The sequence below is a fragment of the Gambusia affinis genome, linkage group LG12, assembly GCF_019740435.1.
Source record: "Gambusia affinis linkage group LG12, SWU_Gaff_1.0, whole genome shotgun sequence".
Taxonomy (NCBI): Eukaryota; Metazoa; Chordata; class Actinopteri; order Cyprinodontiformes; family Poeciliidae; genus Gambusia; species Gambusia affinis.
In genome coordinates, this window is record NC_057879.1 from 17,196,795 (window position 1) to 17,207,385 (window position 10,591).

Consider the following 10,591-nt stretch of genomic DNA (forward strand, 5'->3'; position numbering starts at 1 on the left):
AAGAATAAAAATAAGGTAGGAATGGGCATAAAAGGGTTGCTATGAATTGGCAAGGGGGCAAAATGACTCAATTGTCCTTGGTCATCAAAAATACTTTAAATGAATTGATGCATTTAAACATTGCTGCATTAATACTAAACATATTTAGCTCAAAGCCCTTAGCTTTCTATTTATTCACTTATCTTATGAAAATAAAGGTACATTTAATTAGCATGCAGTTCCTATGACAAATATCTCATTTGTCAAGACTTTGTCTTGATCAAATGTATGTATAAGGGTGTTTGTTTGCGTGTTTGGTCTTTGTGTCTCATTCAACTGTGCACCTGTCTGCCCTTAGGCGGGGAAGATATGGCACTTGTGCTGCAATGCATTAGAGGGCCTGTCATCATGCTTCACTGAAGGCCTCGGACAAGCTATTTGACACTCTTGACAGGGTCAGAGGTGTAAACCTGCTTAGAGTGACAGTGAGATGGACACACACGGGCAAAGATGAATAAGGTCATTGCCCGAGTCAATTGCAAGTTGTTGCTTCAAGGTATTTTGCTGCACTTAATCCGGATGCAATCACATTCCTATAGATATAACAATTTTTATCTTTTCATAAATTGCTAAAATCAGTTAAATCAAAAGCCTCATCTGATTAACTATTATTCCTGACCTAAACTAACCGTACTGTGGCATTTGCAGGTCTGGGTATTGATATTTTCACAGAAACTCATTTCAGGAACTCTGAACTATCCATCAAAAATGTACTTCATTGAGATATTATTAGGCTAAATTGGGGCATATTAATACTGCATTTCCAGAAGAAATTGTTCCTGAGTTTGGAGTAAGAGTTTTAATTGTTAAGATCATCCAGAATGTAACTAGCTGCATTTCCATTGCAAATATACACAAAACACATTTTTGTACTTGCTGTGTTTCTATTACATAGGAAACAATTAAAACTACGTGTGATTAAGTTTGTTCACACAATAAGTTATTTAAAAACATGCTGAGCCATCACCCTCTCGTCGCTTCTTGTCGTCTTCTTTGTATTTTCCACCATTACTAATATGCAGTTGTTGATCAAAGAATTTGAGTGATGTGAAAATTAAAGTTTTGCAAAATACACTAATTACTAATGCAGCTGAAAAACCACGTCATCCTTGTACAAAAACATTTTATCAAAAAAAGTGAGCTTTTTTTAAATTAATGAGCAAATTTAATTTTGTAATTCCAATTTGTGCAAATTTTAGGTCAATGGGAATGCAGCCTCTTACATTCTTTGAAAAGCTTTTTAAAAGGCTGTGTTAACTTGCTTGTAAGGTCAGGATGAACAACGTATAGGTCTGTAAAAGACACAATATACTAACAAATTTAGTTGATTCTGCACAACATGGAGATAATGCCACAATGCATTCTAAAGTCCCAAATCCTTGTTAAGTCCTTGCATCTTTCCAACCAAACTGGATCACACCAAGAACCTCCTATCCCTTTATCTTGGTTAGATCCTTTAATCCCTCGGCCATTTTCCATTCTTTCTTCTTTTTCTCCCCTCACTTTAAATGGCAACTGTTTGGTTGTCCAGCTCTGGAACGTTGAGAATTCATCCTTTCAGTGAACAAAAGGAAAGTGACTATATGAAGAAAAAGGAAAAAGAGTTTAATATATGTGAGGATGCTAAGGATCTGTATAAATCTCAAGATGTTTTCTCCACTTGCAGTTTGTGTTGCCATGGTCACCAATTATTTCCAGAAAGTAAGCAATTGAAAGACTAATATATAGGGACTGTATCCTAATCCTCAGTCTCTCTCCTTTCATGGAATATTGAAGCCAATGTATACTTTATCAAACATTTTAAATGTTGAAGTTGATAGAATTTGATGCAGAAAAATTAGCCAAAATCCTAGAAAATGATTTTCATTTTCTACATCCTGTAGGTTCTAGACCTTCCAATTAGGGACTAATGTCATCTATATTAACCCCTCACCCCCTCCCTCACTCAGCTTTATTGAGGGAAGGACAAGAGGGTTAGGGTTGCCTCAATAAAAACAGCACTAAAAAGCAATTACAGTGCTGAGAAGAATGGGACTTGTCAGTAATTTGCTGTCTAAAACCAAGGAGATTGCAGGTCTGGGGCCGACAGGAATTCTGAGCCTGCAGTGCAGTGTGGGAAAAGCAGTGGGAAGGCAAGCACCACCCTTTGTGAGGTAATTACTGGAACTACCAAAGGCCAGCACCAGTCTCTGCTAATGATAACCCCTCTCCTCTCCCTTACCAGTCACCTTGTAATTGATATACGTGGTCTCAATTACTCAGGAGATGTTCATGATGATGTGGACACCTTTTGACATTATGCTGAGTCTGTAAATCAAAAAACTAAAACAAAATATGCACATTAAATATAGAATATTTTTTTAATGGTCAATAACAAGAAGCAAAGAAAGCCTTTGGAAACTAACTTAAACTGTGTTCCTGTGGATTTAGGAAATAGATCATTGCTCTGTGTATTGGTTACTCTCCCCGGAAGGTCTTACACAAGTTTAATTCTTTTAAACCACACCAAAACACTTTTGTGACAACACAGCATGGACAGAAGCATCTTAAGCTTTGTGTTTACTGGCAGATGTGTTTCAAAAGACTTCTTACAAAAAAATTGGCTTTCTTGTTATTTTTGTGAATCACTGAAGTAGTAAAACATACTACCTCACTTAAAACAACAATCATATTATCACAATCTGTTTCACTGTAAAGATACAATTAACTTAAAATAAAAAAAAATTATGCTATAAAAACCATAAATATTATGCTAAAATAAAACATAAAATCAAGTTTTATATTTTGTATTAAAAATAATACAAAGCCATGTGAGGTCAAAACATTACATGTTAAATCTTTTAAAATACTTGTTAAAAAAGATAACATATTTTTAATATAGCTTGTGGCATAGTGGCAACTGGCAAAGTACAACTGTTAAAGTTTAATCACAGTTTGTTCATTACAGCTGATGAAGCAGAGAAAAAAAGTTACAGAAACAGAACTTCCTTCTCTAAATTGGAGTACATTTGAGACAAACAGATTATAGTGAAGGCAAAACTCAACATCTCTTAATGGATTATGATGAAAAGGTAAAAAAAGTAGATGTTGCTGATCTGCTACTGCAGAAGAGAAAAGCTATGAGGAGAAAACAGACCCCATGTTGGAGATAGCTAACATCTGACTTTAACATTACACTACAACATTACATAAATCCTTACCATTAACTTTGCATTTAGTCACATTCTTTTTTATGACATTTTTGGCAGTACAATACTTTGATGTATGTATTTTAGCTAACGTAGGCAGCATTTCCATTTTTCAATTTATGCGTTGTGATTTCTGAGAGTTTATGAAAGCTATATTCATGCTAAAATTTTAAGAGCTGACCAACAGATATATACAAGAAAGTGTTTAGAAAAGTAATTGATAAACTGTTATGTGGAGATAAATTGCTGGACCTATTGTTCAAGTCCCAACACCTTAAATTCAGGTTAGATGGTCCCAGAGCTAAAGCCAAATGTTAGTAAAAATAGCCCTAGACCACAGTGGGCTGCTGTAGGCTTAAAACAACTCTAATGAACTCCATTTTTCTTACCTTTACACAATTACACAATTACACAATTACATTTACATTGAGTAATTTACGTAGAAACCAATGATAGTGTACATATTAGAGGCAGGGCACGGTGTGCCACCTGTCTTTTCCCTATGAAACTAACTGAGCACTGACCATCTAAAGTGTTTTCAGGCAACTACTTAGTAGAAATGTGCAGTCATAAGAAATCTATCAATAACTGTTCACTTAAAACATGATTTATTTATTTACTTGAACATTGCATTAATTTTATATCTGACAATTGCTCTGACCTTAACATTAAAGCTTCTAAGTTTTTGTTCTCAGCGTCTGTTTAGCATAGAAAGATAACTAGTGCTGCACTTCCTACTGTTTGCTTTTGTGTACCAAATAGCCAATGTAAAAGTGATGCTGGTTTCAAAAAAGAATTAACAAATAGCGTTGAGAATGTTGTTACAGCAGTTAAAATTGGAGTTGTTTTCAGGTGGTAAGACTCTGGTTTGAGCTTGGTCGTGCTCAGATTTTGGCTTTTAGACTCCTGGACCAACTATTCTCAATTTATAATGAATGAAGAAGCTCAACAAATATTCTACAGCAGGTGAGAATATAGCTGCTCATAAAATTTATTCTACTACAAAATTATGTACATTTATTTAAAAGTTATTTCAATGTTTTCATTCCTCAAAGGGGTTTAACATATGAAAAAAACGATAAAATCATGACCATAACCCTCAAGACGATGAGGCTTGCCTTGTCACTAGAGGTAATAAAAAACTACAGTTGTAAAGTAATGTTAAAGAAAAACAGGATTAACTCTGGTGCAAATGAAGATTAAACTGTGACCCTTACACCTCCACAAGCAAGAAAGGTAACCAACACTGGAGAGGCATGCATTCTTATCCTTCCTGCTGAACCGCTTGGAGCTACAGAGAGGTGAAAGGGTGACTAATGAGTGATCATGTCTACTTCATCCTCCCCTCTCCAACGCCAACCCGCATTAATCTGGTGGATGACCCTTTGAAAACCTTCCAGACGGCCCCCCACCCCCCTTTCTCCTGCTGCCTTCACCACCACTGAGGGACTGCATCTTACAGCAGGATACCTGAACACGGGGTTCCTATGAACTTTACAACAAAAAGTAAGAGCATTTAGCACCGCGCTGATACACACCTGTAGAGGGTGGAGCGCATTAGTATGCCTCCCAAATCACCCTCCTCCTTTGTTATCTCCCCAGCTTGGCTAATGCTTTCTTGTAAGTACAGACGTGGTAAAATTCCTTTGTTGCTCCCAACAATACAAACAAGCACTTCAAAAGGGAAAAGGCTTTACAGGTGTCACATCTTTACTCATGACAGCTGTTCTTTTCAGTCATCTTTTAGATAACCCATCATCCTTTTTCACAACAGGCGAAAGGCTCAACACAATCCACACTGGCTGTTTCATTGCTGCAGGTGTTACAGTTATTAGGAACGGAAAAATATTCAAGGGAGAACTACAATGGCTTGGACATAAAACCATTTCTCTTGATTTATTTTCACACATTTTGTCACATTACAACTACAAGCTTAGTTATTTTTTAATGAGACTTTCTGTGATAGACCAACACAAAGTGATAATTTGCCATGCAGTTGTTGTACACAATTCTAATTAGAGGTATAAGTCTACAGGTCCCTTTTAGATTTTTCATAATCTACATATACATATAATATACATATACATATGCATACCCTTATTTTTTTTTCTACAAGCATATATATATATATATATATATATATATATATATATATATATATATATATATATATATATATATATATATATATATATATATATATATATATAAACTTACTACATCTGAGTTCCTGTTTTTCATTGGCTTGAATCCACTGGTGGTCACTGTTTTTCCACACGTTGAAAGTGAGAGCACTCCAGTTAGACACAACTGGTAGAGATGGAAAAGACATCTTATCTCATTTAGTTCCCCCTCATTTAGTAACTGAATGTCAATTTAATGATTAGAAATATCTAAAAGGGGAAACAAAGACTATGTCTGGTTGGTGAGGGCGAACCAACCAGACATAGTCGTGGTGGATAAACAACAGAGGAAAGCCGTTGTGGTGGATGTGGCAATACCAAGTGACTGCAACATCAGGAAAAAGGAGCATGAAAAACTAGAGAAATACCAGGGCCTAAGGGAGGAACTGGAGAGGGCCTGGAAGGTGAAGACCACAGTGGTGCCTGTGGTCATCGGGACCCTCGGGGCAGTCACCCCCAAACTGGAACAGTGGCTACAACAGATCCCAGGAACAACATCAGACATCTCAGTCCAGAAATGTGCAGTCCTAGGCACAGCCAAGATATCATGCAGAACCCTCAAGCTCCCAGGCCTCTGGTAGAGGACCCGAGCTAAGAGGAAGAAGAATCACCACCAGTGGGTGAGAAGGAATTTTATATATATATATATATATATATATATATATATATATATATATATATATATATATATATATATATATATATATAGATATATATATATTTAACTTTAGCAGTTAAAGTGTTGTTCAAGGTGTCAAGTGTATTAGGTTGTTTTGATTTAGAACACAGAAGTGAGAAACATTGTCACTTACAAGTAACACAGACCTCAATGTAACTTAATAAGCTCATGTATTTAGTGGAATAACTAGATCTACAACATTTTTAACATGAACAATACTTAAAAATGTTTCAGAGTCATCAATCATCTTAGCTCTGGTTCTGTTCTACATCTGGGCAAAGTGGTGTTTTCAGAGAGTTGAAGGAGACGCTTTGAAATGGAGGGGGATGTTCTGATGTTAGACAGAAGAGCACATTGACATCAAAAGACTGGCTTCAAAGTCAGTTACATAATGAAGTGCCCACACACTGCTCTCGTCTGTGTAGATCAGTTAAGCCTTGTCACCTTTGGAGTGTATGACCTACAACGAGGAGCTTTGAGTATCACATTCTTTAAGACCACAGTCTAGAGAAAAGCATTTCATGTAAGGTATGGATTGCTAAACTTTGACCAATATATTATGTGTTTATTGTTATTTAATTCTGTCTATCAACTTGTTTTCAAAAAAGTCAAATCAACCATCTTATGTGAATCATCATCTTTTATGCTAATACCAGGGATTGTGTTGTAGAAGCTTCAAAAGGATTTTGAGAGAAGCAGTAGCAGATTGTAACCACTGTGTGACTTCTAATCATTTGCATTGTCTCGGGAGCGTGGGCCTCTTTGCATCATTTCACCATATATACATCCCTAACCAGTCCCATGACAACATTGTTCTATTGAAATGCAAGGTCTAACATATTTAAGGGTTAAACACAGGACATAAAATAGAGAAACTAATTGCAATCAAGGCTATTGTCTCCCATTTATATGGTTATTGGGCTGCGCCACTTGCAGCCTGATGGCGTCAAAGTTCTCACAGTCAGGATGCCACCTCTCCCAGTGGAGCCGCTGTAGCCTCCTCTGGCAACTATCTGCTAACAAGGTTCATCTCACTTGGGTGACAAAGCTGCAGCGGGTGGGTCTGACCGAAAGGGAAGGGTCCATTTCCTTCAGCAAAATACTGTGTTGCTTCAGGGCCAGAGTTTCTGTCTGTCCTGTGATCTTTTTCATGTTTTGTACTTGTTTGCACCCATTCACGTGGTGTAAAAAATGTCAAAGGTCACAATGTGGAATTAGCTGTTGTCACCCTTCCAGAGACTGAAGCAAACCTGAACCACAGAAATAGTTTTCAAAGTTTTGTACTTGTCTCTGGCATGAAGAAGGGTGTAAATGTTTTAGCATCTTTGTTAAGGTGCTGGAATACAAAAGTGAGGATATACCCTGACAGACAACTTTAAACACTATTTATGTAGGGGGTGGCCAAGCTATTAAATCCACATGAATGAGAGTGGAAGGGTATCACGTTTTTTTGCTACTTCCACTTTATAGGGGTATTTTGTGTATCAATTTTTGTGTGTGATAATAGGGTTAGATAGCAGTGAGATCTGACCTTTGGTGGTGACGTTGTTGCAAACTCTTATAACTTATAAGACTTTTTTTCCCCCTATATCTTGTTTATTTGCTGGCTGCAGCTGCAAGACGAGTTAGCTGCGCTGTTTCAAGAGTTTTTTTGCTAATAAAATCTCAACAAAGACTAACTATTGACTCATTTTTTTATAACAATAACTATGATGACCATAACATATATTGTTAATATAAAGAGAGGAATTTCAATTATTTTATCTTGGAAATCAGTCTAAATCTTCTTGAGTGGTATGAATTTGGTGGAGATTCTCTTCCCTTGCTCTTTTGAGGGAGAGCAATCCCTTGGATGAGCAAGGGATTGTTCTTCCAGTCCCTTACCTGAGAATCTCTCTTCTCAGGTGAAGAAAGAAAAGTCTCTCTTCACCTGAGAAGAATCTTCATCTCTTCTCTGGTGAAGAGATGAAGACTCTTCACAAGAGAATTTTCATCTCTGGTGAAGATTCTCCCAAAGGTCAGCAGTTTACTTCCCACGTTAACATTTGGGGTCAGCAGAAAGAAAAGAGGGAATCCATAGGATATTGCAAATGGTGTAGAACAAAGATATCTGGAGGAACAAGAAGACGAAAAGAATTTGGGTAGAAGGCCATCCTAATCCAAAGGTAAATATACTGAAACTAATGTTACAGCTTGAACTACTGGACTGCTTTATAAGATCCTAAACATATTAATGACTTTTTGTCAACATAATTATTAGAGAAGTAACTGGTTGCTACCCACAGCTCTTCTCTTTGTTAAAGTGTAAGGAGCTGATTCCAAGTTGTTAAATGGCCCAGTCTTCCAAGTACAATAAGCCAGGGATTTCTTGGTCTACAAAATTCTAGTCTCTTTTTCACATTTCCTGTCACCTTCATGCACTGTACTTGGAAGAAGGATCATTAGCAGCTCCATGTAGCCATTTAGTGGCTTCACTGAATGAGTTGTTTATCCAACTAACAAATTTAAACTGAAGAAAATAACAGAGATTTTTGAGAGATGTACATCTTAAGATATCTTTCTGTCTTGTGAGTTTTTGGTGATCAGGATGCAAAGAAATACAATATGCTAAAACAAATAAAGACATTTCTTCTCAGTGTCTGACCTTAATGCAGACTAAATATTTCCTGTATTAAGATCAGCTAACATGTTTGCACACTTATGTTTACACTCAATGCTGAGAGACAAATCATTCTTTAGTGAGCAACTTCTGAAATCAAAACAAACCTAAAGAGGGGGTTATATATCCACATTGAGTTAACATTCAGAAACAAGTCACAGAGTTCAGTCTTTTTTTATTTTTTATGTTACAGAGTTAGCTTTTAGAAATCTATTACAGGCACCAGGATCAACACCTGTCAGTGGAAAAAAAGATGAGGTAAAAAGGCTACAGAGTCACAACACTGCTTCAAAAACAAATTTCTGCAAATATATACTTTTACTCACTAATATTTACAAGGCATGTAATAAATAATTATAAAAAACCCCATCAAATTCATAAAGTCTGAGAACTAGTCTGTACAAAACTTTGGATTTAAGACTCAAAAAATTAGAACAGAGCCACATTCTCCACGCAGCAGCCACCCACATACAAAATGTATGGTAATCAATGTCATGATCAGTTTCAGAACATGCACTGGTGGTGGCTGCTTTGTAATTGATTAGAAATGATTCAAAAGTAAAACCTATTATAACAGTTTATTAATATTTTCAGTTCGGTCACAAGCTGAACAAAAGCCTGAGACAAACAGTAGTATTACACTGTAAACATGTTTTGTTAAACACAATTTCCTATATATTTTACACCTTTCACCACAGCAGGGAGACTAAATTCAGTGGCACAGTAACAACCCAGGTGTGTGTCCCGGTTTTCATTTCAGTATTCAAAGGTCATCCCAGACCCTAAATAAATATTATTCTGCATTTCTTCTCAAATCAAAGGAGATAGCCTCTCTTAATCTGCTTTACAAAAGTCATGAGAAGTGAAACCCAGTAAAATGCAACAAAACTCAAACAAAAAATGAACATAGACTTTTCGGAGTAATAAAAATTAAACACATCTTGCAAAATGTATTTAGAACAGGTAACACATTTGATGAAATGAGACAATAGAACTAAACATATACTCAAATAGGCAAGCCAAAAATTTAGCAAATTGAAAAAATTAAAGAAATATTTTGTTGTGTTTTCTGAAATGTGTTGACACACTATTTTTTTTTAAAACAGAATTGTGAAATGCTTGGCTCCCGATCTTTTTAGCCCTTTATCAATTTTTACTTCCATTTCATATCCACGTGTCATTATTCAACAGTTTGTTTACCTTAAAAGTTAGGTATTTTTAAAAAATAATGAAGCCCAATAATCATAGAAATGGTCAAATTCTACTTATAATTTAATAAAATTAAAATAACATTTATGCAGTATTACAAATTAAGATACGGGATGAAACCAATGTAACTTTTAAGAGATGCTATACTACATTTATTGGTTTCAGAAAACCCTATTTCTTTACAGTAGACTATAAGAAGATCATGGGAAATTACTCTTAAGTTTCAAAACTGATACATGTAGGCAAGGGAAGTACAAAAAACATCCATTTGCTAAAGTATGAATTGATAAAGGGGCAAAATGACCAGAACTTATTCCACTGTCTTATATGTCTATTACTTTGCTGATTTATTTATTTTAAATGTATCTTTATTGAGTATTTGAATTCAGTCCTATATGATTTTTTTTTTCTGCATCATTGCCACCTTGTTAAGCCAATATTTAGTATACCACTGAACTGTCGGACAATGAAAAAACAAGCTCTATTTTATCCTATTTGGTTAAATTTGTATTACTTTAAGCAGGAATTTATATATATATATAAAAAACCCCCAATATTTTTCACATTTTTAAACTACAATAAGCAGTTTTCTTTCACAGAAAGAATCAATAGATGCAAAGAATACACAAATCAC